Below are 27,582 nucleotides of genomic sequence, written 5' to 3'. Positions count from 1 at the left end.
GGACTGACTGCTCGTGCCAGCACTGCGCCCAGGACATCTACCTACCCAGGTCTCTGGCCCCCCAGGGCAGGACCCTTCCGGGGTCCAGGGATCAGGCCACGGCTGGGGAGATGGGGCAGAGTAAGGGGTCCCCATCTGTGGGTCTGCCATTCGGCCCAGATCCCTGGGGGGCAAAGCCTAGACTCGCCTCATCCCCCCAGGGTTGGAAGATCTGTTCCAGGGAGGCAGGATTGGGTGGGAACAAGGGCCTGCCTGGAGCCACCCCCAGATGAGAGACGGTCCAACGTGCGGTTCCACCTGGTGTTTGAGTGTTGGCTTTTGCGGTCTTGGCAGGGAGGGCCCCGGTCAGGATCGGCAGCGTGGGTGTTGACGAGGGCTCTCAAGCCCTGACCCTCCGTGCACTGGCTGTACCGAGCTCCTGTCTCAAAGCTCTCTTGGGAGGATATTCATCTCTTCGTGGGGTAGGGGAGGGCATAGGACAGGGTGCCTGGCCAGATCTCGTGGAATCCTGGCTCTGTCGCTGCCCTCGTGACCCGGGTCCAAGTAGTTCACCCTTCTGAGCCTCAGTGTCCACACCTGTAGAATGGGAACCAACGCCCCAGGGAGTTTCGAGCACCCGGCCGCTCGAGCCTGAGACATTTCATGATTGCAGTGTGGCCTGCCTGGGCCTCTTGTTTTGGGGGGGTTCTATCCCAGGCCCCAGGAAATGGTAACTGTGGGTGCCTGCAGGGCCCGGAGGAAGAAGAGGAGGAGGACAGTTCTGTGTAAGCAGTTGGTGCTGAAATTTGTGTTATTTCCTCTAGGGGATGGTTTGTTCATTTTAGCTGGTGATTATAAATCAAGGGCCCAAATGCGCGGAAAACCACTTTCGTCAAGACTTTAATGAGGCTGAAGGGAGCCTGGGTGGGAAACAGCCTTCGTAGGGGGCCCTCACCGTGTGCCAGGCACTGTTAATCAGCCCTTGAAGCTGCGTCCTGTCTTGTACAATCCTCACAACCTTGTGAGGCAAATCTTCTCTGCCCCATCTCACGGATGAGAACATGAGCTTTAAGAAGGTGAGGAGACGCCCAAGGTCGCATGGCTAGGAGGTGATGTCACGGGAGCAGTAGTGCCTGGGTCTCTGCGACTCCAACTCCCCTGATCTTGACGCTGTTCTATAGACACACACTTCATGTGTGTTGATGCAGAAAGGGGGTGGGAAGGCTAGAAAAAGCGATGTCTATGTGGGAGCACTCATTGGCTCAGCGGTGGAGAGGTTCCTTATGGGCAATTTTGGTTTTGGTTTTTAGATGTTTGTGCACCTTCTAAATGTCAACATAAGACTATGCAGGGGAGGTAAAAAAACAACAACAACAACAAAAACTCTCCTTTACCCTCTTAGGTTCTGTCCCGGGGGCATGTGAATCAGGAGAAAAGAAAGATTAATAGGAGAGAAGGTTTATTTTGCATGGATCTGAGGGCTTGACAGGAAAGAGGTGAAAACCCACAGAAGTTAGACTCAGGAGCTTATACACCATTTTGACAAAAGGTGATAAACTGCGGAGAAGTAACTAGACAAAAGGAAGGGCTTCTAGGGAGGTTAGCTGTGGGAAGGTAAGTATATGAGGCAAACTAATGGAAGATAAGGATTACTTAGTGAGGTTTGTAATCCGGGGTCAAGTTGGTGGCTTTGTCGTTGATAAGACCCGTCTCTGGTGATTAAGAGTCACTGTCCTCTTCCCTGTATGGGAGAGGGAGACACCTTTACAGGTGGGAATTTATGTTACCTCTACAACAGGAAATGTATGCCCTGCTTTCAGACAGAAAAGTGGAGGGCGGGGAGACAATTGCTTTCAGCTCAAAATGATCCTTACGCCAAAGTGGCTTACTTTGGAGAGGTATGCTCCGATCTCCCTTTACCGTACATTACCTTTATTTTTAAAATTTTTTTTAAATGTTTATTTTTGAGAGAGAGATAGAGTACAAGCAGGGGATGGGCAGAGAGAGGGAGACACAGAGTCCAAAGCAGGCTCCAGGCTCTGAGCTGTCTGCACAGAGCCTGACGTGGGACTCGAACTCACAGACCATGAGATCACGACCTGAGCCAAAGTGGGATGCTTAACCGACTGAGCCACCCAGGTGCCCCTATATTACCTTTAAATCAGGATACATGTGGTTACATTTCTTGTTTTAAATGTGCTAACTTTTTTTTTTTTAATTTTTTTTTTCAACGTTTTTAATTTATTTTTGGGACAGAGAGAGACAGAGCATGAACGGGGGAGGGGCAGAGAGAGAGGGAGACACAGAATCGGAAACAGGCTCCAGGCTCCGAGCCATCAGCCCAGAGCCTGACGCGGGGCTCGAACTCACGGACCGCGAGATCGTGACCTGGCTGAAGTCGGACGCTTAACCGACTGCGCCACCCAGGCGCCCCTAAATGTGCTAACTTTAAGGACGCGATCCAAAAGAGAAAGATCCATGTGTTTAAATGTCCACAATGGACTTGCCTACCGGGTAGGAAAACCAACATGCCCCCTAACATGTGACTAACGGAAGGCCTGAAAAGCCACTCAGGTTAAGCAGCCATTAAAAACAACAGGCTGGGGTGCTGGGTGGCTCAGTCGGTTAAGCGTCTGACTTCAGCTCAGGTCGTGATCTCACGGTTCGTGAGTTCGAGCCCCACGTTGGCTCTGTGCTGACAGTCCAGAGCCTGGACCCTGCTTCGGATTCTGTGTGTGTGTGTCTCTCTCTGCCCCTTCCCTGCGGGTGCTCTGTCTCCCTCTCAAAAAATAAATCAACATTTAAAAGATTAACAAGAACAAGACAGCTAGGTGGTGGTAAGGCAGCCGGGGAAGGTCCTGGGATGTGACAGGATGCGACATGAGGCAGAACCCAGTGGGGCCGTGTGGGGAAAGAGTTCCACGGAGCAGCACCAGAGGGACCGGGCTCAGGGCAAAGTGACCTCTGGGGGACACAGAGCGGGCTTCGGTGGCTTCTCTCTGCTTTGGACTCCTGCGGGCGCAGGCCTCACCGTGGCTGTAAAACTCGGAGGAGCCTCAGTCAATTCATTTTTAAAAAGGACAACAAAGAAAATCAAATTAAAGGAATGATTTTCCATTACAAAGCCCTGTTTCATTACCAAATATAAAAGACTAGTGAAGAAAAGCATCCTCTTCCCCCGGGGGTGAAACTGCGGTGGTTGGTTATTCAAAGAAAACAGAATTCAGCTGAACGGGCTGTGAGAGTGTGTGAAAAACACATTTCAAGGGCTTTGAAAACTTAGAAGTAGTAATAACCGCCGAGCACCAACAGCTAGGATTTATTGAGCACTTACTATCGGCCGGGCACTGAGCTGCCACATTGTCCCAGATGGCCGCTGTCACCGTCATTGCTGGATGCAAGCGCTGTCCCTGAGGGCCTCTCACGCCCCAGCTCACTTAGAAGCACAACCACCCAGAGAGCTGAGGAAACAGACCGAGAAGGGAAGTAAACTGCCAGTTAGTCATGTGAGGTGGGCGCCATGATTGCCCATGTTTCACTGGGTGAGAAGTTAGAAGCCCAAGCGGGCAAAGCCATAGCGCAAGGTCAGAGGTGCTCCGGCTGTCCCGTCGGTGGCATGAGTGATTGAGTGTGTGGCCGGGGACACGTGGTAGTGTGGAGTGTTTCTTTAGAAGCACTGTTCTGTGATGCTTGGCTGCGTGTTGGGGTTCGTCCCAACCTCGACCCCGACAGACCCTGCAGTGTGGAGCATTGACTCCCTCTTTGCCGAGGCCAGGTCTTAAGGACAGCTTTGAGATTTAGACACAAAGAACAGGTGGCAATGAGCCAGGCAGGTAGCTTTCTATGAAGTCACTTCAAACCATGCTAGCATTTTAAGATCAGGCAGCTGCTGGGTTCCAGAAAAAAGCGACCCCCCCCGCCCCCACCAGCCCCTGGTTGCCTGGAGTTCGAGGTTGGGAGTTGGAAGCAATGACCTGCTCAACTGTGCTGAGCCTACAGTAGGTGGAAGAAAAAAGAGAGGGCCCACGGGGCCTGGAGGGGTCGGGGAGGCTTCGTGGGGGAGGAGGGGCGCACTCTGGGGCCTCGCCTGGTGGCTGGGCCCGAGGGAGGGCATGCCAGGGATGGCATGCCAGGTTCGGGAGACAGCCAGCAGGACAGCTTAACGAGCGCCAGGAGGGGGCTGTTTGTTCGGGGCCGGGCAGACGTCCGCCCTGAGTTGAGTGTCTTACTTGCTCTTCTGCAGAAGTGCGGGAGCTTTAGAGGGGAAAGGGTGTTGTTCCTTTTGTTTTGTGTTTTTATTTTTTATTTATTTAAAAGAATTTTTAATGTGTGTTTATTTTGAGAGAGAGAGAGAGTGAGTCGGGGAGGGGCAGAGAGAGAGAGGGAGACACAGAATCTGAAGCAGGCTCCAGGCTCCGAGCTGTGAGCACAGAGCCCGACGTGGGGCTCAAACCCACGAACGGTGAGATCATGACCTGAGCCGAAGTCGGACACTCAACCGACTGAGCCACCCAGGTGCCCCTGTTTTGTGTTTTTAACTGAGACTTTTTCTCAGCCACCTTAGAACCAGGTAGGTCACTGGTTTAGAGTTCTGGATCCACAGGTGGCCCTTCAAGGGCAATTTTGATTGCCTGACTTTGTGGCTTTAAAGGGCTGCTGACGCCCTTTGTTCTGAAGTTATCGACTAGTTGTGACTCAGATCAGTGTATGACTGATAAGAGGACACCTCCTCCTCGGGTGACCCAATCATTGAGTCAATCATGGGGTGACCGGTCCTCTGTCCTGCCCCTGACTTCTGACATTCAGTTACTTCCCTTCTCGTTCCCCCAAGAATATGAGGCAGCAGTGGCTAAAAGGAAATGGGATGAAAAATTAGAAAAACCTGCATGGGGCACCTGGGTGGCTCAGTCGGTTAAGTGGCTGACTTCGGCTCAGGTCATGATCTCACAGTCTGTGAGTCTGAGCCCCGCGTCGGGCTCTGTGCTGACAGCTCGGAGCCTGGAGCCTGTTTCGGATTCTGTGTCTCCCTCTCTCTCTGTCCCTCCCCTGCTCATGCTCTGTCTCTCTCTGTCTCAAAAATAAATAAAAACATTAAAAAATTAAAAAAAAAGAAAAAGAAAAACCTGCATGATAGGAAAAGAAGGCTAGAACATAAGATGAATTTGTCCCCATGATCCACCAGTGCTGAAAGGTCTGTCCATCTGACAGGTGGGGAACCATTTGTTTGCTTCTGAGTTTCCTGGTGGCCAAAGCAAAGAGGTAAACCCAGGGGCCTGAGGGCCATCTCTACTGCCTTTAAAGAAGTTCTCATAGCCAACATGAGCAGTGGACAGGAAGTTTCATGGGGCTCTTTCTCATGAACTCCCTCAAGGCCGAAAGGTCTGCCCCAAAGCACAATTTGGTGAAAGCAATTCGTCAGGGGCCAAAGCAAACACATGCTCTCGAAAGAGGCCTTGATTATTGTTAAGGCTTGGTTTTGAGGGTCAGAGACACTGTGTAAAGCTGGGATTCTTGGCGAGGGTTTTCCCTCAGGGTTTCAGGAACTGCCCAGGCCTCAGAAATAAAGTGATGCATGAGCTGTGCTTAGAACAGTGTCTGGTGCGTAGTAGGTGCTCAGTTAGGCTGTTCCGCTGTTGCCGTTGGGCCAGCACGGTCGTGCCCAGTCGAAGCGCACTCTCGTGCTTGCTATGCAACATCAGAAGCTCTTTGCAAAGGAGAGGCTCATTTCGAGAGCGTCTGGAGAGGGTCTGGTGATGCTGGCAGGGGGATTATTGAGAGATTTGCTGCAGAGCAAACACCGAACTCAAGGCACCCTAATGCGTGCATTTTTGAGGTTCAGGGAAAGACGCAGGGAAGAAGAGGGGGACTGAGAGGGGTCTGCGGGTGACGGGGCGGGCAGCACGGGGCTGTATCACCATCGCACGGCTTCTGCCTGGTTGAAGACAGGGCTGCATTCCCGAGGGTTCGTGGCCCAAGATGGGCTTTGGAAGTCACTTTGCAGTCACTCTCTGGATCAGGAAGTAAGCCTGGCAGGGATCTGGGGCCCTTCACAGGATCATCTGAGAGAGGAACCCTATCTTGAGTTGTGCCATTTACTCGAAATTACACTGAGCACTTCGTGTTCTTGAAAAATCAGCTGCCATCCCAGGAGATCAGACTGCTGCAGCTGAGGCGTCTCAGAATTCATCTGATGTCCTCCACATCTTCGTGTTGCCAAGGAGGAGACTGAGGACATGATGGGGGATAGTGAATTCGCAGTAGATGTGACAAACTAGCCCGGAGGCTGACTCCCAGTCCAGCTCACTTACTGATATGCTAATTGCTCAGGGAAACATTGCCAACAACCTGCATGTGCATCAGCAGGGGCATTAGTGAAATAAATAATGGCACGGTCACCAACAAGATGCCTGGGTGGGAACATCTTAATGCAGACCATTAAAAAAAGAATGAAGTAGACTGACATTTATGGATGTGGAAGGATGTCCATGATGTATTGATGAACGGAAGAAGCAGTTTGCGAAACAGAATTTGTGTGTGTGTGTGTGTGTGTGTGTGTAATATCTATCTATTTAAAAAATTTTTTTCATGTTTCTTATTGTTGAGAGAGACAGAATGTGAGCGGGGGAGGGGCAGACAGAAAGGGAGACACAGAATCCGAAGCAGGCTCCCCTGCTGAGCCACCCAGACACCCCTGTCTATCTATTTGTCTATGTGTTTATCTATCTATCCATCTGTCTGTATGTCTCTGTTATTGTACAACAAAATGTTAGAAGTGAGTCTCTCCCCGTGGTAAGATTCTAGATTATTTTCATCTTCTTCTATAAGTTTTGTGCAGCATTTAGCCTTTTTCCTTTCAATGAGTATAGATTTTTTTAAATGTTTATTTATTTTTTGAGAGAGAGACAGAGCACGAGGAGAGGAGCAGAGAGAGAGGGAGACACAGAATCCAAAGCAGGCTCCAGGCTCTGAGCCGTCAGCATAGAGCCCGACATGGGGCTCCAACTCACAAACTGTGAGATGATGACCTGAGCCGAAGTCGGGTGCTCAACCAACTGAGCCACCCAGGTACCCCATGTATAGATTTGTTACGATAAAAGTGTATTAATTTTGAAAACCGTTAATGGCTCATTTAAAATAGGTTTGAGGGACGCCTGGGTGGCTCAGTCGGTTAAGTGTCCAACTTTGGCTCAGGTCACGATCTCACGGTTCATGAGTTCAAGCCCCTCCTTGGGTTCTGTGCTGACAGCTCGGAGCCTGGAGCCTGCTTCAGATTCGTGTTTCCCTCTCTCTGCCCCTCCCCTGCTCACACTCTGTCTCTCTCTCTCTTTCTCTCTCTCAAAAATGAATAAACTTCAAAAAAAATAAAAGGTTTTTTTTTTAATTTTTTTTTTAACCTTTATTTATTTTTCAGACAGAGAGAGACACAGCATGAACGGGGGAGGGGCAGAGAGAGAGGGAAACACAGAATCGGAAGCAGGCTCCAGGCTCCGGGCCATCAGCTCAGAGCCCGACGCGGGGCTCGAACCCGCGGACCGCGAGATCGTGACCTGAGCCGAAGTCGGATGCTTAACCGACTGAGCCACCCAGGCGCCCTAATAAAAGGTTTTAAAAATCATCAAAGAAATACATCGTGGAAAACTATTTTTTTTTAAGTTTATTTATTTATTTTAAGAGAGTGAGGAAGAGAGTATAAGCCAGGCTAGGGAGAAAGAGAGGGAGACAGAGGGATCCAAGCAGGCTCTGCACTGTCAGCGCAAAGCCAGACATGGGGCTTGAACCCACATCTGTGAAATCATGACCTGAGTCGAAATCAAGTTGGATGCTTAACTGACTGAACCACCCAGGTGCCCTGGAAAACTGGTTTTTGGCTTTTTTTTTGGTGTTTTTATTTTATTTTTGAGAGAGAGAGAGAGACAGAGCTCGGGCCAGGGAGGAGCAGAGAGAGAAGGAGACACAGAATCCGAAGCAGGCTCCAGGCTCCGAGCTGTCAGCACAGAGCCTGATGCGGGGCTCGAACTCACGAACTGTGAGATCATAACCAGAGCCGAAGTTCGATGTTTAACCAACTGAGGCACCCAGGTGCCCCCAAAACTTTTTTTTTTTTAGATAGAAAGAAACAAGAATCCCAGCCAGCCCTACCGCCCAGAGTATCATGGGTAATCCTTGTTTGCTGTCCATCGTTTGCTGGAATTTATAAAAAGAATCACTTCTGAAAGCGGCCTCAAATTCTATCTGATCTGCACACCAGAGTTGACTGAATGGTTCTCCTAGATGGTGGGCACCTGGTTCTAGTTTTTCCTTGCGTTACAGATGCCAAAGGACATGCTTGTGTATATACGTTCATCCACACGGTGTTCTTAGCGGCTCCTACACGTGGGTCTCCTGTGCAGAAGCACAGGCATTTCTACTCTCGGCAAGTATTTCCCAATTGCTTTAAAAAGCCGCCTATCAATTTACATTCCAACTTGCGAGCCGTCTTTTAAAAATATTTGCTAAATTAGTCATCTTTGCGCAGGCTGAAAATCGGGAGGCCAGGGCAGAGCTCCCGGGTGCTGTGGGTGTACCTACAGTTGGCTTCACGACCTCCTGCATCCCTTCCAGTTTGATCCAACAAACATCAAAGGACATGAAGGGAGGGTTGTCACAAAGGCATCCTGAAATATTGGATGGAAAGACCGAGGGTCATAACTTGCAGGCTCAAGGCAATTCTCCCCAAACCCAAACAATCTTGATGTGTGTGTGACGGCAGGGAGGGTGGACTTAACTCGTTTTCAAGTTCACGTAAAGGATAAACTGATGAGAGTTACCAGGGACATTTTTCAAGAATGAGAGTGGTGAAAGAAAGCTTGCCTTTCTAATTCTTAAGCTTTGAGTATTCTACAAAAAGAGAAGAAGAAGGTGATACAGGGCAATGTTTATCTGATTTAAGGACAAAGGAAAGACTTGCTAAACGCCCAATAATGAAAAAGAAAACACACAAAAGGAAAACGGAAATAGATTTTCAAGTTCTGTAAATAAATACGCATTGTGGACAAAAATGTAAGCTATCTGATAACTAAGCACGTATTTGCAACATGTAATGGGAATGCAAACTGCTGCTATGGAGGTTCTTCAAAGAATTAACAATAGAAATACCCCATGATCCAGAAATCCCACTGTAGGGTATACATCCAAAGACAATGCAAACACTACATGTCATAAGGCACCTGCACTGCCATGTGTATTACAGGATTATTTATAACAGCCAGGATGTGGAAAAAATCTAAGTGTCATCAATGGATGAAAACATAAAGAAATGATGGTGTATATATACATACTGAATTATATATATATACTGAATATATATATATATATATATACTGAATATATATATACACTGAATATATATATACTGAATATATATACATTATATACTGAATATATATATATGTATATATATATCTAATGGAATATTATTCAGCCATAAGAAAGAATGAAATCTGGCCATTTGTGACCACATGGATGGACCTTAAGGGCACTATGCTAAGTGACATGAGTCAGGCAGAAAAAGACAAATACTGTATGATCTCACTTATAGGTGGAATCTAAAAAAAAGAGAAAAACCTCCCCAAGATCATAAACACAGAGAACAGTTGCCAGAGGAGGGGGTGGGGTGGGGTGGGGTGAGGGTGGGGGTGGGCGAAACGGGTGACGGGAATCAAAAAAAGAAAAATACCAGTGGAGGCATTTTGTCCAACAGTCTTGGACTTTCACAGACGAAGACATTTAGATTAAAATAGGATTCCTCCATATTCTCATCCGATCAGTATTTTAAAATGTCGATGTGGAGCTAATTATGTGTCACATATTGTACAATGGTAATAAAAAGTAGTCATACACTGTATTGAAGTTAATGATATTGCACTGATATTTTCCCACTGTTGACAACATATCCTGGTTATCTAAGAGACTATTACTGGGGAGAGCTTGAAGGGCCCACAGGGACTCTACTTGGGCAATAGCTAACGAGTCAATCTATTTCAAAATAAGAGAGGTAATATAAACAAAAAGCACAACCAAAGAGCATCGTGAGCAAAAATTTAAGCTGATAACTGAGAGCACATATTTGCAACATGTAGGAAAAAAGACTACTATCCCTGGGATTTATTCATTTGCTTCACATTTACTGAGTGCTTATGATGGTTGAGGCATTGTTATCAATGCTGGAGATTCACAAATACATGAAATACTTTCATAGTTCCATAAGAAAAAGATGAGACTTTAACGGAAAAGTAGGTGAACATAAAAGCGATTTACAAAGGAAAAGATAGTAACGGACGATCAGCAGATTTTAAACACCGAGGCTGAGCATCATGGACCTGCAAGTTAAGCCAACAACGAGGCATAACTTTGCACTCTAAAAATAGTTTAAATGTTTTAGAACAATTCAATTGAGTTTTGATCTGTTGAAGAGGAGACTGGTGAAAACATTTTAGAGATAATAGGGTTTTTTTTAATTATTAAAAAAATATGTGAAATTCTAGAAATTCTAACTCTGAGACTTTATCTTAAGCAAGATGAATGGATCAGAGATGCAGGCAAGATTTACTGAAAAGGATGATTATTATGGCATTCTCTCTCTCTCTCTCTCTCTCTCTCTCTCTGTCACACACACACACACACACACACACACACACACACACAGAAAGGGTCTCATCCAAAGTGCTCAACATTTGAATAATAGTTGAATAAATTAAGGTGCATCTGTATGTGGACTTTAAGTAGACATTAAAAACTTTGTTTTCTAAGGAATTTTAATGACATATTACTAGGTGAAGAAAACGTTAGGATGTAAAAATCCTATGAATTTTTAAATTATACGTCTTTAAAAGCACGCAGTGTTCCTATACGTGTGTGTATGCAAAGGGCTGAACAGAAGTGATACATGTGGGCAAGATGCACAGCCGGTTGTTGGCTTTGGGGGAGACCTCTTCTTTCTCTTTTACAACCAGTATTTTGTTTTTGAATTTTTGCTAGGAGGAGGTAGTGCTTTTGTAAATAAGGAGCTGTTTTAGGAAGTTAACAAAGCACAATTAGCATCATCGAACGCCCACACAGGCGTCTAGCAAAACACGCAGGAAGTAATTCTGGCATGTCGATGATGAGGATTTTGAGCTATATTTTTGTTCTTTTTTATATTTTCTGAATTTTCTATAAAATAAGTGTAGCTTTCATGGCCAGGAAGTGAACCACAGCTGGTATTATAGAACGTCTAGAACGTCTAGGTGACCCCCCCCATCCCCCTGCTCCTAGTGATTTTTGCATGCTCAGGGTGTTCACAATCCCAGGAAACAGTATAAACTTACTTTAAACCATTGTTAGTTACATTTCCAATCTTCCACCTCTAGATGCTTTTTCTCCTGAAATACCTGTAAACTTGAAACAATGTGTCCAATCGTTAGTGTGGGGAAAAAAAGTTCAATAAATAATCGCTTTGCTTTCGGAGACTTCCTGGACCCTCTGTAGCACCTGAGGACATCTAGCAGAGTATTTGAAAATTTAACATGCTGTTTACAAACGACTTTCGCTGGTGGAACTATACACATGGAAATACACACTTTGGAAGACAGTTTGACGGTGTTGCACACAGTTAAACACTCACGTGACAGACAGCACAATAATTCCGCTTCTGGGTGTTTACCCGGGAGAAATGAAAGCTATGTCCAGACACGGCTTGTCCATGAATGTTCCCAGCAGCACCGCTCATCACAGCTCCAAGCTGGAAACTGCCCACGTGCCCATCAACAGGTAGAGGGACAGAACTGGTATATATCCACACGTCATTGTAACAATAAAAAAGGACAGACAGCGATAACACTACCGCAGGATGGACCTCAGAACATGGCACTGAGGGAGAAAAGCAGACACAGGAGTGCATATTGTACAATTCTATTTTTATAGGAGTCTGGAAATGACAAAGTCAGCCAGAGGGACAGAAAGCCTCTGGGTGGTTGCCTGGGTCTGGGATGGAGGGCGTGACCAGGAAGGGCAGGAGGGATGTTTCTTTCTTTCTTTCTTTTCCTCCTTTCTTTTTCTCTTTCTTTCTTTCTTTCTTTCTTTCTTTCTTTCTTTCTTTCTTTCTTTCTTTCTTTCTTTCTTTCTTTCTTTCTTTCTTTCTTTCTTTCTCCTTCCTTCCCTCCCTCCCTCCCTCTCTCTTTCTTTCTTTCTCCCTCCCTTTCTCTCTCTCTCTTTTCTTTCTTTCTTTCTTTCTTTCTTTCTTTCTTTCTTTCTTTCTTTCGTCTTTCCGTCTTTATTATTTATTTTATTTATTCTCAAATTAGTTAACATACAGTGCAGTCTTGCTTTCAGAAGTAGAATCCAGGGATTCATCGGTAACATACAACACCCAGTGCTCATCCTGACAAGTGCCCCAGGAGGCAACTTTCTGGGGGGTGATGGAGATGTTCTCTGTCTTGACTGTGGTGGTGGTTACGTGAATACGTTTGTGAACATTTGTTCACCTGTCCGCTTCAAATGCATGCATTCTGTGGTATGTAAATTATACCTCCACAAGGTTGATTTTTTAAAAAGTGAATTTATTCTATGCAGAGCCAGCTACATAATTAAGAAGGGGGCAGCAGACCAGTAAAGCATGCCTAGCGCCCCTCTGGGTGTGGGACCCTGCACAGGTCCTGCACATGAGGCCGACCCTGGTTCTGTTTTCCGATTTTTCAGAAACTCTCAGACACCCGTGTGTGTGTGTGTGTGTGTGTGACACTAATTTACATAAATGGGATCTCACTGAGAACGCTGTTTTTAAATTTATTTTTTCCCTCAAAAATATGCTGAGGTCTCCTCTCTAAACCAGTAAATCCAGCTGCACATCGTTCTTCAGAGAACATTCCACGGTGGGGTGTGCCGTAACTGAGTAAGCCATCTCCTCGTGATAGTGTTTAGGGTGTTTTCTGTTTTCACCAGAACTGGCACCCACCCCCACTGTATGGGGCTCTGTGCACAGAAATTTCTAGGCCCTTTCCCAGAAGCCGGGGCCCCTCCCCGCCAAGGCATTATCTCTGATGTGCCTAAAGGTTGTTTGCTTTTCATATTTCCCTTCCCGCTTTCTTTCTTTCTTTCTTTCTTTCTTTCTTTCTTTCTTTCTTTCTTCTTTCTTCTTTCTTCTTTCTTTTTCTTGAGCTTTAAATAGAGTGAGTAGGTCTCTCCAATCAACTTTCTTTAGCTTGGAGGCTTCTGCCACTGTTCCCCCTCCAGGGAACCCTGGCCCCTGACCCCTCACTGTGCCCAGATTATGCCTATCACTCCAGAGGCCCAAAGGAGGGCCACAAGGCTAGAAGCTGTACAACCGGGGTTCCTCAGGGCCAAGCAGTCCCTGCTCCTGCCGGCAGGATCATCCCTAAATGTTCCCTAAATTTCCCTCAGCCCTGCAGGGCCCTAGGACGTGTACTGAGCCTCGGGGCTTCCAGAACCTACGGTGAGAGGACAGCTTTATATCCCCACAGGGGAGAGACACTGCCACATTTCAAAAGAAGGGAAGTGTCAACTTACATTTTTACCATATACAGCTCGGTGTTGGCTTTCCACGCCCAGCACAGTCTCGGAGGCCTCCCGCAGCTGGCTGCAGAATGGGCCGAGGTTAACGGAGGCGTGTGAGGCGCCCGGAGCCGCCCTCTGGCAGTTAGGCAAGCATTAATTTGGCACATGTCACGTGCCAGGCCACGTAGCACCGTTTGCCACCGCCAGGCTTGTTTGAAAGGGAAGAGAGTGATGGCCTGTGACTAGCTCTGCGGCCCCGGGAAAGTCATCTGGTCCCCCCAGCTTCCACTTTTGCTGGACAATGCGATCTTTGCACCAGACGACCTGGAAGCATCTTTCGGGTTTCTTTCCAGGCCCCACGTGTGAGGGTCCTGTCTGCCCCCTCCAGACGGGATGCACTTTCCTCAGCTTAGAAGGACAGCAGCATGTTCTCTAGGGAGTCTGCCCTAAGGTGGGAGGTTGGGGGGTTCGAAGCCCGTTGTTTTAACTTGGCCGGACGGGCTGATGGGGGTCCAGTGTCCGCGAGGGCGTTGAGCACTCCTGGGAAGGGCTCTCGGGCCCCATGTGGCCTCAGATCCCTTGGCAAAGAGCATCAGTAGTTTTGCTGGGGGGAAGGGAGATGCTAACTCCTGCATTAGGGAGGACAGTCCAGAGCGTCAACCGAGCTCAGGTGCCAGTCACACAGCGTGACTGCGGAGTCCGGAGAGAGGGTGAGGGTGCAGTGAGAGGGGGCCGGAGTCAGGGGAGCGACAGATTCCCAAGAGCAGGTAGGGCGGTTGGTGAATGTCAACTGATCAGGTCAGCCGGCGTCTGCTAACTGGCTTTTATCAAAGCCCAGATTCTACTCTGAGGCAGGGAGGCAGAGGCCCCGTCCTTCCTGACAATTACATTCAAAGGGATGGTCCTCGGGTCCTTGAGAAAGACAGCCCTGGGTGGTGGGAGATGTGGGTACATCTCGGAGGGACAGAGAAAAGGTTTACGATTCTAAGCTTTTTTTTTTTTTTTTTTTTTCCCAATAAATGCTCCGTGGAAAGGAAGCCATCCTCGGGTGTCGGCTGGAGCAAACAGCACCAGGAATGAAGTGACCCCGAGAGAACAAATCACTTCGCGAGAAGGATGGGTTCTCGTGTTTTTATCCTCAACAGAATCCGAAAAATTAAAAACGAATTTGACGCTGGATTACTTTGTGATGTTTGGCATCTAAGCTGGACACAGTTGAAGAAATGGACGGGCCTCACTAGAAAAAAAAAAAAAAAATCCCTTCCAGTGTCATCCAGCCAGCATGTGCATTCTGTAAAAATGAAAAACGGGATGCTGGTGTCTGTCTGGTTTTCGCAATAAACAACATCCATCTGTGGGTGCATTGACTCAATGAGGAGGAGAAAATATCTAAACACCTCATTACGAGAGAGATGCCTTTCTAATAACATTTAGCCTTTTGTGGCTAATCATCATTTATCAAAATTGTAATACCCACATTACTGTGATTTGTGTGCTAAGAATAATTGTAATGACCACCTGGTGGAGGGGGGGATATTTGATCAGAGCCTCATGACCGTGGAAGTGGTAAAGTTTTAATGTTTTAATTTATGCATATCGTTGTTTTAAAACATGATCGGAGGATTATTATGAGGCTTTACTCGCATACAACTGATGCTGGCACGACACGGGTTTGAACTGAGTGTGGGTCCACGTATATGCGGATTTTTTTCTATCGCTATATGAATAGTACTATCGATGTAGTTTCCCTTTCTTATGATTTTCTTAGTAATATTTTCTGTTTTTTAGCTTGCCTTATTATAAGAATACAGTATGTAAGGCATATACCATACAAAATATGTGTTGATTGGCTATTTCTGTTACTGGCAAAGCTTCTGGTCAATGGTAGCTGTTAGTAGTTAAATTTGGGGGGAGTCCAAGGTTATATGCGGATTTTTGACTATGTGGGGAGGGGGGTTGGCTCCCCTAGCCCCCCGCATTGTTCAAGAGTCAACTGTAGTTTTTATTTTTTCATTTTAATTTTTCTTAATGTTTTTAAATTTATTTTTGAGACAAAGAGACACAGAGCATGAATGGGGGAGGGTGAGAGAGGGAGGGAGACACAGAATCGGAAGCAGGCTCCAGGCTCCGAGCTGTCAGCACAGAGCCCGATGCGGGGCTCGAACTCACGGACTGTGATATCGTGACCTGAGCCAAAGTCGGACGCTTAACCCACTGAGCCATCCAGGCACCCCATCAACTGTAGTTTTTAAATAGATGATGGCGGCACACTGGGGGGAGGCGAATGTGTTTTTAAGATTTTATTTTTTAGTAATCTGTGTACCCAACGTGGGGCTCGAACCTACAACCCCAAGATCAAAAGTCACATGTTCTGTGGACTGAGCCAGCCAGGGGCCCCCGGAGAGGCAAAGTTTCACCTCCAACTCTTGTTAGGTTTCTGGCTGGGCTTGAGAAACTGACTTCAAATGGATTAATTAGCAGGAGAAAAGCACTGGGGGCCTTGTGATGAATGAAGACCCAAAGACGTGATAAAGCCTGTGCTTTTAAAACAGGTTAAACAAAGAGCAGCAATTGTGGGAAAGAAACTAAACCAGACGAGAGGCTAAAGGGAGATGAGAATTATTTTAACAGATTCTGTTCAGACAGAATTTTCTCCATCTCAACTTCTGGTCCTTGATGATAAGAAAGTTACTTTCCTTCTGGTCTTATAAGGAAGACGTCTTTCACATGGAGATTTCATCTCTTGCTTTCAAGAAAAGGAAAGAAGGCCAGAGTGTTTTTCTTGCCTTCGCTGTTTTCCAAGTGGCTTTAACTCAAAATAATCCTTATGCCAAAGTGGTGTATTTTAGGGTGGTATATTCTGCCGTACTCCAACACCCATGTTCTTGGCATCACTGTTCACAACAGCTAAAATGTAGAAGCAACCCTTTGACAGATGTGAATGGATAAGCAAAATGTGGCCTATACTTACAATATTATCTTGGCCCAAAAGGCTGAGTACAAAGGAAGGAATTTTTCTTTCTTTCTTTTTAAAAAAAAATGTTTAATGTTTATTTATTTTTGAGAGAGAGAGAGAGAGAGACAGGAGAGGAGGACGGGTAAAAAGAGAGGGAGACACAGACTCTGAAGTCGGTTCCAGGTTCTGAGCTGTCAGCACAGAGCCCGACGCGAGGCTCGAACCCACCAACTGTGAGATGGTGACCTGAGCCGAAGTCAGACGTTCAACCAGCTGAGCCACCCAGGTGGCCCCAAAGGAAGGAATTTCTGACACCTGCTATGACCTGGGTGGACCTTGGGGACGTTATGCAAAGTGAAATGAGCCAGTGGCAAAAAAGCACATACTACTGCATAATCCACTCCTGTGAGGGACTGGAAGTGGTCAAAATCATAAAGACAGAGAGTAGAATGGAGGCTGCCTGGGGCTGGAGAGGGCGAGGGGAGCCAGTGTTTCATGGGGACAGAGTTTCAGGTTTCCAAGATGACACAGGCTATGGGCATGGCTGGTGGGGACGTGCCACGTTCTGAATGTATTCAAGACACTGAACTGTGCACTTAAATGTGGAAAAGATGGTAAAACTTGCCTTGTGTGTATTTTACCACAATAAAAATATTTGGAAAGAGAAAAGGACAATGGTAGATATCAACATTCTATTCCACTAGGTTCGTTGGAAAGGAGAATAGTAACTGGTTTTTTTTTTTTTTTTTTAACAGGTCAGTATTTAAAATGTGACATCGAATATGAAATATGAATCACATCCTGCCTCATCAGACTCTTGATGCAACGTTTTAGAAAACAAGCAAAAAAGGTCCCAGGATGTCTGATGCAGTCCTCTCGAAACCATTCACGAGACCAGAGGGTGAGCAAACCCTCGCCCTTGGGCGGTCGGGGCCCGGGGCTTGGTTTGGCTTGGCCTGCAAATTAAGAGGGGCTCCTGCATTTTTATGTGATTGAAAAGAAGTGAAAAGAAGAATATTTTGTGACACATAAAAAAGGTATGAAATTCAAATTTCAGGGCCCATAAATAGACTTCGATTGGAACGCAGTTAATCTCATTCATCTACGTCTCGTCTCTGGCTGCTTTCCCAGCACGAAGGAAGAGTTGAGTAGTTGTGACACAGACCATATGGCCCGCAAAGCCCGGAATATTTACTATGTGGCCATTTGTAGAAGGTGTTTGCCTACCACAGACTAAGGACATCGGGGTAGTGGTTCCGGCTCTGCTCCCAACCGTGGACAAACCACTCCAGGGCTCTGAGACTCGGGCCTCTCATCTGAAAAAAACGTGCCACTTGGACAAAGTCGTGTTTGAGTTCTCTACCACCTCTAAAAATCTGGCAAGCTTGGGAAGGCAATGCACACTCAGGTATTCATGGCCAATACCTCTCAGGAGTACTCACCTTTGACAGTGACCCCGGAAGAGGCAGCTTCTTAACCCAAAGAGGTGGGGTGCTACCCCACCATGGGTTGGTGGCCACCATTTTGGTGAAGGGGTTCTTTCCAGCATCGTCCATTCACAGTGTTTATGGTGAACAGACAAAGGTTTGAACAAATCAATCTGTCCAGTGACGAGCATCCACCAACGTCCCCTAGAGGCCACTCCTGGTTCATTCCCAGCCCACCGACTTCCTGTAGGGGCCTCAGGAAGGCCGGGCACATGCAGGACTTTTCACGCCCTCTGTCTATGGAGAGCTCTTGTTTCATGCTGGGCTTGCAGGGAGGGCGAGGTTACAGGCAGACCAGGGGCAGGCCACACTGAGTGAGGCAGGCCATGCTGTGCAGGCCCCACCCACTCCAGCGGGCTGTGCACTGGGGTCTCCCACAGAAGGAAGGGAGGGCTGGGCGTTCAGGGTCTCCCTCTGACTCCCCCGGCTTCCCCAGCCAAGGTGCCAGCATGCCCTGCTCCCCCAGGGGTCAAACGTGGCCCTGCTGGCTTTTGTGGAAGGCCAGTGGGGTGGGGGAGGGGTGACGAACCCAGTGCCAACAGGGTCCTAGTCTGGGTGACAGGCAGCCTTGTCCCATCTCAAAGGGGCCCCTCTCTGGCTCTAATCTCAGCTGACTGTAGCCGATTGTTGAAATTCCAGGTCTGGGGTTGCCAGCAGTTCCAAATTTTCTAAAGAAACCGGAAATCTGGAATTCAATGGGAAATCTGATTTCCAAATGTTGGCAGTTTGTTTCAAAAACATTAAAAAACCGAGCTGGTCTCTCAGGAAAGCAAATCTATCGGTCAAATTCAGGCTCCAGGCTGCAAGATCAAAGCCTGTGATGGGGCGCCTGGGTGGCGCAGTCGGTTAAGCGTCCGACTTCAGCCAGGTCACGATCTTGCGGTCCGTGAGTTCGAGCCCCGCGTCAGGCTCTGGGCTGATGGCTCTGAGCCTGGAGCCTGTTTCCGATTCTGTGTCTCCCTCTCTCTCTGCCCCTCCCCCGTTCATGCTCTGTCTCTCTCTGTCCAAAAATAAATAAAAAACGTTGAAAAAAAAAATTTAAAAAAAAAAAAAAAAAAAAAGCCTGTGAGGGGGCAAACCCTAAGCTCTGGACTTGGGAGCCCAGGTGGGCCTCAGCTCTGCCAGTGTGGTCGACTGAGGCCCCCAGAGCATCGATTTCCTCACTTCCAGGGTGGGATGATCATCCTCACGGGCATCCTCACGGGCATCCCTCCTCTCCTGACTCAGAAACCGGCCGTGTCTCCTGATGACGAGAGAGATGAAGTCGGGGCCGGTTGTCAGGTGGGTTTGCTGTGCTGCCCACCGCTCCATTTCTGGATGCTTCTGGAAGGGCGGGCGGGACTTACCTGGGTAACTGTCTTGTCTTGCCCTCTCAGGCACCGCCTTGAGGCACCTCCACCCACCCGAGGAAGCCTGTCAGACGGGAGATGCTTAGATCCCACTGATCGCCACCCTGGGGAGGGGGGAGCTGCTGAGATGGCCCTGATAAGAGTTTTGCAGCGAGGGTGACTCTTTTCCGGTTTTCGTGTGGGCGTTTTCCCCTTAGAGGAAGATTAGAGGTGGGTCCACCACGTTTTCCCTGCCGCAGGTGCCTTGACCGTGGTGGTGACCGCACGAGGCCATCCTCATGGGGCGCAGCCCCGGGTGCGGCCGGGTCAGGGGGCCCCGGGCGGGTGCTGGCGGACCCGGGTTTGAATCCCGCCCGCAGAGCAGCGTGCAGAGGGAGGGCCGCTGGAGGAGGAGCAGGATGAATGGGATGGCACTGAACGGATGAGTGAGGAGGAACGTTTGCTGTAAACTCCGGATGGCGCAAGAATAACTTCTCTCTGCTTTGGGAGTGCGTTCGATCCCCATCACCACACCCCAAAGGCTTGTTCTCTAATTCCGTTGCATCTTTTCGTCTTTTTAAGCCCAATTAAGCCTAATTAAATTAAGCCTAATTTAATTAAGCCTAATTAAGCCTACTTTAAGCCTAATTAAGAAGTTACTATAGGGTGGCTCAGTTGGTTAAGCGTCTGACTTCAGCTCAGGTCACGATCTCGGGTTTGTGGGTTCGAGCCCCGCATCAGGTTCTGTGCGCACAGCTCGGAGCCTGGAGCCTGCTTCCGTTTCTGTGTTTCTGTCTCTCTCTCCCCCTCCCCTGCTTGGGCTCTGTCTCTCTCTCAAAAATAAATATTAAAAAAACACATTTTTTAAAATAAATAAATGTTAAAAAATTTAAAAAAAAATAAAAAGAAGGGTGGTACCCAGGAGACTTTGGTGTTCAGAGGCATCACTCCCAGCTCACGCGGGGCTCCGTGCCTGCAGGAGGGGGTCTTCTAGCTCCCTCAGGTGGGGCCTGGGCTCCTACAGCATGGGGCTCAGTGACAGTGAAGAACAACCCCTGCGTGGGTCTGGGACCTTCAGGAAACCGGTGTGTCCCCCAGAGGGCAGGATGATGGAGGGGTGCACAGCAGGAGGGGGCGGGCAGGAGGGGCGGAGGGAGCGAGAGAGAGGAGCGAGGCTGAGCCCCTTTATTGTTTTAAATTGGGGCAGAAATGAGGGATGACAGTGACAAACCATTCACAACTTAAAAAAAAAAACCCTTTTGGGGACACAGATGTTCAGGTTGCAGCATAATCTATTTATAGAAACACGTCCAAGGAAGGAGCAAGCCCACTTTTCAAACAGAGAGACAATTAACCAAAGACCTGCCGAGGCCCCGTAAGAGCTGTTGAGTCTATTCCTCAAAAGGCAGGTGTCCCTGTTGTGCCTGGCAAACACTCCAGGCAGCGCCTCGTCTTTCCATCCTTTCCCAGCCCCCAGGAGAACTCATGACGTGGGTCCTGAGTCCGGCCAGACTCTGCTCTGGGTCCTGCGGGTACCCCAGGAAATAAAGGGGGCAACACTCACGACCTGCCCAGAGCTGACGCGGCAGTCTGTGTCTCCTTTTTCTGGGGCCCTCGTCTTGTGATGTGGCCGTCTTGGCACGCCAGGCAGGGGCCAAGAGCTTTCGTTCAATGCTCAAGGAGGATTTATCGGCAGTGGGAGCCATCAGAGAGTCAGTGTCACATCCTGCTCGTCTTTGCATCCCTAGAGATGAGCAGAGAAAATGGCTCATAGTGGACACTCAACAAATATATTAGGGGAAGCCTGGGTCGCTCAGTCAGTTGAGCGTCTGACTTTGGCTCAGGTCACGATCTCACCGTTCGTGAGTTCGAGCCTCGTGTCGGGCTCTGTGGTGACAGCTTGGAGCCTGGAGCCTGCTTTGGATTCTGTGTCTCCCTCTTTCTCTACCCCTCCCCCCTCACGGTCTGTCTCTATTTATTTTATTTTTGAGAGAGAGAGAGAGAGAGAGAGAGAGAGAGAGAGAGAGTGAAGGGGGAGGGGCAGAGAGAGAGGGCGACACAGAATTGGAAGCAGGCTCCAGGCTCCGAGCTGTCAGCACAGAGCCCGACGCAGGTCTCAAACTCACGAACGGTGAGATCGTGACCTGAGCCGAAGTCACTCAACTGACTGAGCCGCCCAGGTGCCCCTAAAATAAAAAGTTACTTTCTAAAAATTAGATATGCCATAAGAAAAATGGGGGGAAAGCCTCACTTGCCGTCTGAGCAGGGAGCAGGGTGGGTGCAGAGTAAGAGGGGGAATCAAAACAAGACACTAAAGACTGAGTCGGCTCCATCTTCTCTGTCTTCCTGGGTGGGACAGACTGTGAGGCTGGGTCCTGCCACCTCGTGCCACCTGCCACCTGCCATCACACACTGACGATGTTCTCTTTTCTTCTCCAGCTCCCAGTGGCCGCTGCTGTGTGCCTGCTCCGTTGGCACCTGCTGGCCCCGGGGTCACGGCCTCTGGATTCTGGAAACTTCGGGAGCACTGGATTCAGAGAAGCGAGCCCTACCCGGACACTTTTCCATTCTAGTACTGCCCATAACTGTCTCTGTCTCACAGTGAGCTTCTTGAGGGCAGGGACCCTGTCTTCTTTCAGGGCCAGGGCCCTGAGGGTGCCCATTAAACTGTCATGAAATGGGTGTCCCTGAGCTCATAGCCATAGGACAGGACTCTAAATACCATCAGATCACAGACTGAGAAAGCAACGCCCTTGTCAGACCTGTGCCAGCTTTTCTCTGACATCAGGAACAACTCAGGCCAGCGGGAGGACGTCCCTGCACCTCCCCTCTGTTGCCCATCCCCGCATGTAACCAAGAACAGGCGGGTCTTAGGCTCAGACTCAGCTGACTGATGTATCTAGCAAAAGGAGTGGCATTGCCCTTGAAGAATGACCTTCAATTTGTAGCGAGCGATACTGGTTTCCCCCTCACGACGGCAACACAATGCTTCCTTTAAATGTGTTTTACATTTTAAAGCAATTTCAGACTTAGAGAAAAGCTGCAAGAATAATATAAAGAGGGGTGCCTGGATGGCTCAATCGGTTAAGTGTCCGACTCTTGATTTTGGCTCAGGTCACGATCTCACGGTTCACGGGTTTGAGTCCTGCGTCGGGCCCTGTGCTGGCAGCACGGAGCCTGCTCAGGATTCTCTCTTTCCCTCTCTCTCTCTCTCTCTCTCTGCCCCTCCCCCACTTGTGTGCACGTGCATATGCTCTCTCTCTCTCAAAAATAAATAAATAAACATTAAAATATATATATATATAGCGGTGCCTGGGTGGCTCAGTCGGTTGAGCATCCGACTTCGGCTCAGATCATGATCTCGCAGTTCGTGAGTTCGAACCCCGCGTCGGGCTCTGTGCTGACAGCTCGAAACCTGGAGCCTGCTTCAGATTCTGTGTCCCCCTCTCTCTCCGCCCCACCCCTGCTTGTGCTCTGTCTCTCTCTGTCTTTCAAAAATGAATAAACATTAAAAAAAATAAAAAAAATTCCTGGAAACTGCTCATTGCTGGATATCCCCTAATGTTAATATTTTACAACTTAATTACCCCCTCCCCCTACCTAACCCCTTTCCCAAACAGAAAATTTTTTAATGAACCACTTGAAAGTAGGCTGTCCCTTTACTCCTAAATACGTCAATATTTTAGTGTGTATTTCCTAAAAGCAAGAATATTTTCTTCCATTAACCGTAGTTCACATATCAAAATCAGGGAGTTAACACTGATACAACACTATTGTTTTTTGAGGGTAGAGAGGAGTTGATTCTCTTTGTTTTCCTTTATTTTTATTTTTTGAGAGAGAGAGCGTGTGTGGGTGCACGAGCGCACGCAAGCGGGGCAGGGGCAGAGGGAGAGAGAGAATCTCAAGTAGGCTCCACACTCAGCACAGAGCCCCATGCGAGGTTCAATCTCACGACTGTGCAATCATGACCTGAGCTGAAATTAAGAGTCAGATGCCTAGCCGACTGAGCCACCCAGGCGTCCCTGGATACAGCACTATTTTTTTTTTTTTTTTTTAATTTTTTTTTAAATTTTTTTTTTTTTCAACGTTTTTTATTTATTTTTGGGACAGAGAGAGACAAAGCATGAACGGGGGAGGGGCAGAGAGAGAGGGAGACACAGAATCTGAAACAGGCTCCAGGCTCCGAGCCACCAGCCCAGAGCCCAACGCGGGGCTCGAACTCACGGACCGCGAGATCGTGACCTGGCTGAAGTCGGACGCTTAACCGACTGCGCCACCCAGGCGCCCCTACAGCACTATTTTCTAAACTGTAGACATCATTCCTATTTCTCCGTCTGCCCCAGTAATGTCCTTTATAGTGAAAGGAAATCCCAGATCACAGCTTGAATTCAGTTGTTCTCTCCTCAGCTCCTTTGGTCTGAAATATGTCTTGGAACTTTGTATTGGGTGATGTTAGTATTTTTGAGAAGCACACAGTCGATGTTTTGTAAAATGGCTATTTCCTTTACATTTACGTTTTCAAAACTGTGAATCCATCTATAGAAAAATTGCAGGCATACGTAGGACATATCATAGATTCGTTCCAGACCACAGCTGAAATAAAGCAAATCAAATGAACTTTTTGGTTTCCCAGTGTATATAAAGGTTATGTTCATACTATACTATAGTCTATTACGAGTGCCACGGTGTTATGTCTAAAAAGAAAAACAATGTACATACCTTAATTTAAACTATTGCTAAAAATTGCTACCTGTCACCTGAGCTTTCAGTGAGTCCAGTGAGTTATCATTTTTTGCTGGTGGAGGGTCTTGCTTGGATGTTGCTGGCTGCTGACCTATCAGGGTGGTGGTTCGCTGAAGGCTGGGGTGGCTGGAGGCAATTTCTTAAAATGAGACCATCAGGTTTGCTGCGCTGATTGAGTCTTCCTCACCTGAAGGTTTCTGGGCCGTTGTGGGCTTAGTCATTTCCCAAATTTCACTATTGTTGCCTCTCAAGGAACAGGGAGGCCCCAAAGAGAGGGAGGGAGACTGAAACGGCTGGTGGGCGGAGGGGTCAGAACACGTACATTTATCCATAAGGATCGCTGTCTTGCTCCGCGCGGGTCACGGTGCCCCCTGGTACCACAGTCGCATCAAAGATCACTGATCACAGGTCAGCATAACAATAATGAAAAAGTCGGAATGTTCTGAGCACGACCAGTATGTGACCCAGAGACACGAAGTGAAGCCAGTGCTTTTGGAAAAGTGTGCACGTGCAGAAACTTGATTGTTGCTGGGCGGCCAGGAAACCTTCAGTCTGTAAAACACGCACTATCTGCGGAGCGCGATACTGAGAATCGCGATCAAATGAGACGTATCTGCGGAGCGCGATGCAGCCAACGGCGATAAAAGGAGACGTATCCGCGGAACGCGATGCAGCCAATGGCGATAAAGGGAGACGCGCCCGCATTAAGCAACCAGAGAACAAATGGTCCCCCGATAAAGCAAGACCGTGGAGACACACGGAAAACTGAGGTTTAAGAAATGCTGATGGTTTGGATCAACTTCCTTCTGCCCTTGGCTCCTCGTCCCCTCCGGCGGGGTTCGGGCCTGGGGGGCTGGGTTAGAGCCTGTGGGTCACGCTGGGTGGAAACTCAGCCTCAGGGGGCAGGCATGAGGGTGTTGGGCTCCCTCCTGGGTGCTGGTCAGCGGCTGGGGGGGGGGGGGGGAGGATGGCTTGCGCAGATCTGAACGAATGGTTCATAACATGGAGAATGGAGGAAACAGCCCAACGAGGCAGCAGGAAGACTTGAATGTGGATAGGAGAGTTTTCTGGAAGCAGAGGAAGGTATCTCAGCAGCCTCAGACTCACAGCTATTGCACCCCCCTCCCCTCCCCCACACTCTGGAGTGTTCCCCAGATGTTGGAGCAGCAGGATGGCCTGCCTACTTTGGGTCTTGCACTAACTATCCCCAGGGTAGGTGGCCTGGGGACAGAAGGCCAAGATGGTCTTGTGTCACCCGAGACCCCACAGGGACCTTCTCCAGGGATAGGCTGTTCTTGCCAGAGCAGGGGTGTGGGTATGAGCTGGGGTGGTCCTGCAGCCTCCCGGGAAGGAGAAGGAGTGAGGGAAATGGAGGAAGCCCTGGGTGGTCGGGGCACTGGTGCAGAGTAGAGGGTGGCTGTCGTGGATGTGTGACAAAAGGTATCACTACATCTCAGTCACTCAGAAGAGCTGGGCGTTACTGACTCCAGTTAATGTTAGCATCTCCTCAGACGAGAGCAGGCCTCCACCTGCCTTCACACCAGGCCCCGGGTGGCCGAGCGAAGCCCACGAGAGGGGTGGCCACACCCCAGAGGGGAGGCCTCGGCGGGGGGGCGGGGGAGGGGAGTGGGACCCCATGTTCACGCTCGAGTGGAGCACGGCTCACAGGCCCATGAGGGAGAATGTGTTTGCGGGTACAGATGGGGATCGTTTTTCTCTCCCCCCTGTGAGAGACTGGAGGGGGTCAAGAAGGGCCTGGCCCCCCTCTGCCGTGGCGGGGCGGGCAGGAGACCCCACAGGCAGAGGGGGTTGCTCAGAAGGCAGTGACGGCTGGAGGATGACTCCTCCTCTCTCCTTCTGCACTTGTGGGGGTGGGGGGTGGGGGGTGAGCCTGGAGAGAAGGAGCCAGGAAGAGACACCTGCCTTCAGCCAGGATAGGGCTGGGGTCCTCTTGGTGGGGGGCAGTCCCTCCCCAAGAGAAGACGCTTCGCGATCCTTCCTGGGCCTCCAACCCGTCCTGTCTCATTCTCCAGTCCTTCCACTCTTCCATCGTCTTTCCTTTCTCCTTCCAGCCTACTGACTGGCTTCTCCATCCGGGTCCTAGCTGGGTGACCTCAAACAAGTCCCATGACTTCTCCGGGCTTCACTTTTCTCACCTGGAAGACAATGGAGATTAGAATATCCTGCTGCCCTGAGAGGCCCTTGAGGTCCAAGGGACGCCCAAGGCTAAGGGACCGAGGACAGTGCCCCGCTCCAGGGGAGGGGGGGTGGATAAAGTCAGCTTTGGCTGCCTGCTGCGACCCACGTTGCCTCCGGATTACTTTCCTCTCTGTCTCATCACGCACTCTCTCCCTCCTCCCCACCTTTGTCTCTCTGTTCTTTGTCTTCCTCTGTTGCTATTTCGGTCCTTCCTCGACGATGCTGGTGAGGGGTGAGCCTCTTTTCATGTCAGGATGCCAGCACCGCGTCAAACTGGTAAACAGCTGAAGGATGTGGTGGGAGATGAACTTTCCACTGGGGCGACTTTGAACTTACCCCTTCCCCGATGGGTCTCCCCTGCTCCCCCCGCTTTGTGGAGACTCCATCCCATCTTCGCAAAGCCAGGACGGGGGGTCTGGGGCCACGGCCAAGAGAGGCCCACGACGAGCAGCCGCACGGGGCCCTGGCCACTTCTGCCCGCCTCCAGGGGAGGGGTGGAAGTGGGGACCGCAGACGGGGTGGCGGGGAGGATGGGGGCCCGAGCAGGGCTTGGCAGATGCACTCTGGGGCTGAGGTTTCCAGTGGAAAAGTTCGGATCCCAGCAGGGCAGGGAAGCCAGAGCCCATGCCCCTGGGAGTGACCTCAGAGCCAACTGCTGCAGCCCAGGGACGGGCCTCTGGCAGGATAATCTAGCCCAGGCCTCCTTCTGGGTTCAGCCCTCAGGGTCCCCCAAATGCCTGGAGGATGCAAATGAGCTGCGAGGCCTGAAGGGTAAGTGGTATGGTGCTCTCTGGCTGGGCATTCGGATCAGTAAGCACAGAAATGAGCCTTTAGCTTAGCCCGTCCCGCCTCAGGAGGCCACGTGGAAGGGGAGACACGGCCCAGCCACACCATGACCAGCGGACAGCTCTGGTGAAAACTCTGGATCTTTCCGAGCCTTGGTTTCCTTAGCCGTGAGATGGAGATAAATATTAATACCTCACAGAACATTAATGTGTTAGTACCTGGAAAATGCCCAGAACAGCACCTGACGGAGTACTCAGGAATGGAAGCTGTTTTTAAAAAAATTTTTTTAATGTTTATTCATTTTTAAGAACAAAAGGGAGAGAGAGAGAAGGAGAAAGAGAGGGAGAGAGGGAATGAGAGGGGTAGGGATCAAGAGGGAGACACAAAATCTGAAGCAGGCTCTGAGCCATCAGCACAGACCCCGATGCGGGGCTCGAACCCTTGAACCTTGAGATCGTGACCTGAGCTGAAGTCAGCCACTCAACCAACTGAGCCACCCAGGCATCCCAGGAATGGGGGCTGTTTTACTGTCACTGTCATCATAATTATCACTGTGGCTGGGGGTACCGTGTCA

The 27,582-nt window shown here is 49.1% G+C and overlaps 2 long non-coding RNA genes across 2 annotated transcripts in view; one reads left to right on the top strand and one right to left on the bottom strand.

Annotated features, from left to right (window-relative positions):
* LOC131487964 (uncharacterized) overlaps positions 1-15,345 on the top strand; it is a 47,414-nt gene extending 32,069 nt beyond the window's left edge. The window contains exon 2 of the long non-coding RNA XR_009250032.1: positions 14,544-15,345. This is a non-coding gene — a long non-coding RNA (uncharacterized LOC131487964). The remainder of the gene's footprint in view (positions 1-14,543) is intronic.
* LOC131487965 (uncharacterized) lies at positions 8,077-12,037 on the bottom strand. Its single transcript, XR_009250033.1, has 3 exons — positions 11,660-12,037; positions 11,325-11,394; positions 8,077-8,633 (listed from the first exon to the last, which is right to left on the bottom strand). It is a non-coding gene; the product is annotated as an uncharacterized LOC131487965 (long non-coding RNA).
* Positions 15,346-27,582: the final 12,237 nt, after the last annotated feature.

The sequence above is a fragment of the Neofelis nebulosa genome, chromosome 10, assembly GCF_028018385.1.
Source record: "Neofelis nebulosa isolate mNeoNeb1 chromosome 10, mNeoNeb1.pri, whole genome shotgun sequence".
Taxonomy (NCBI): Eukaryota; Metazoa; Chordata; class Mammalia; order Carnivora; family Felidae; genus Neofelis; species Neofelis nebulosa.
Note: the sequence above shows the minus strand (reverse complement) of the source record. Positions and strands in the feature narration are given on the sequence as shown.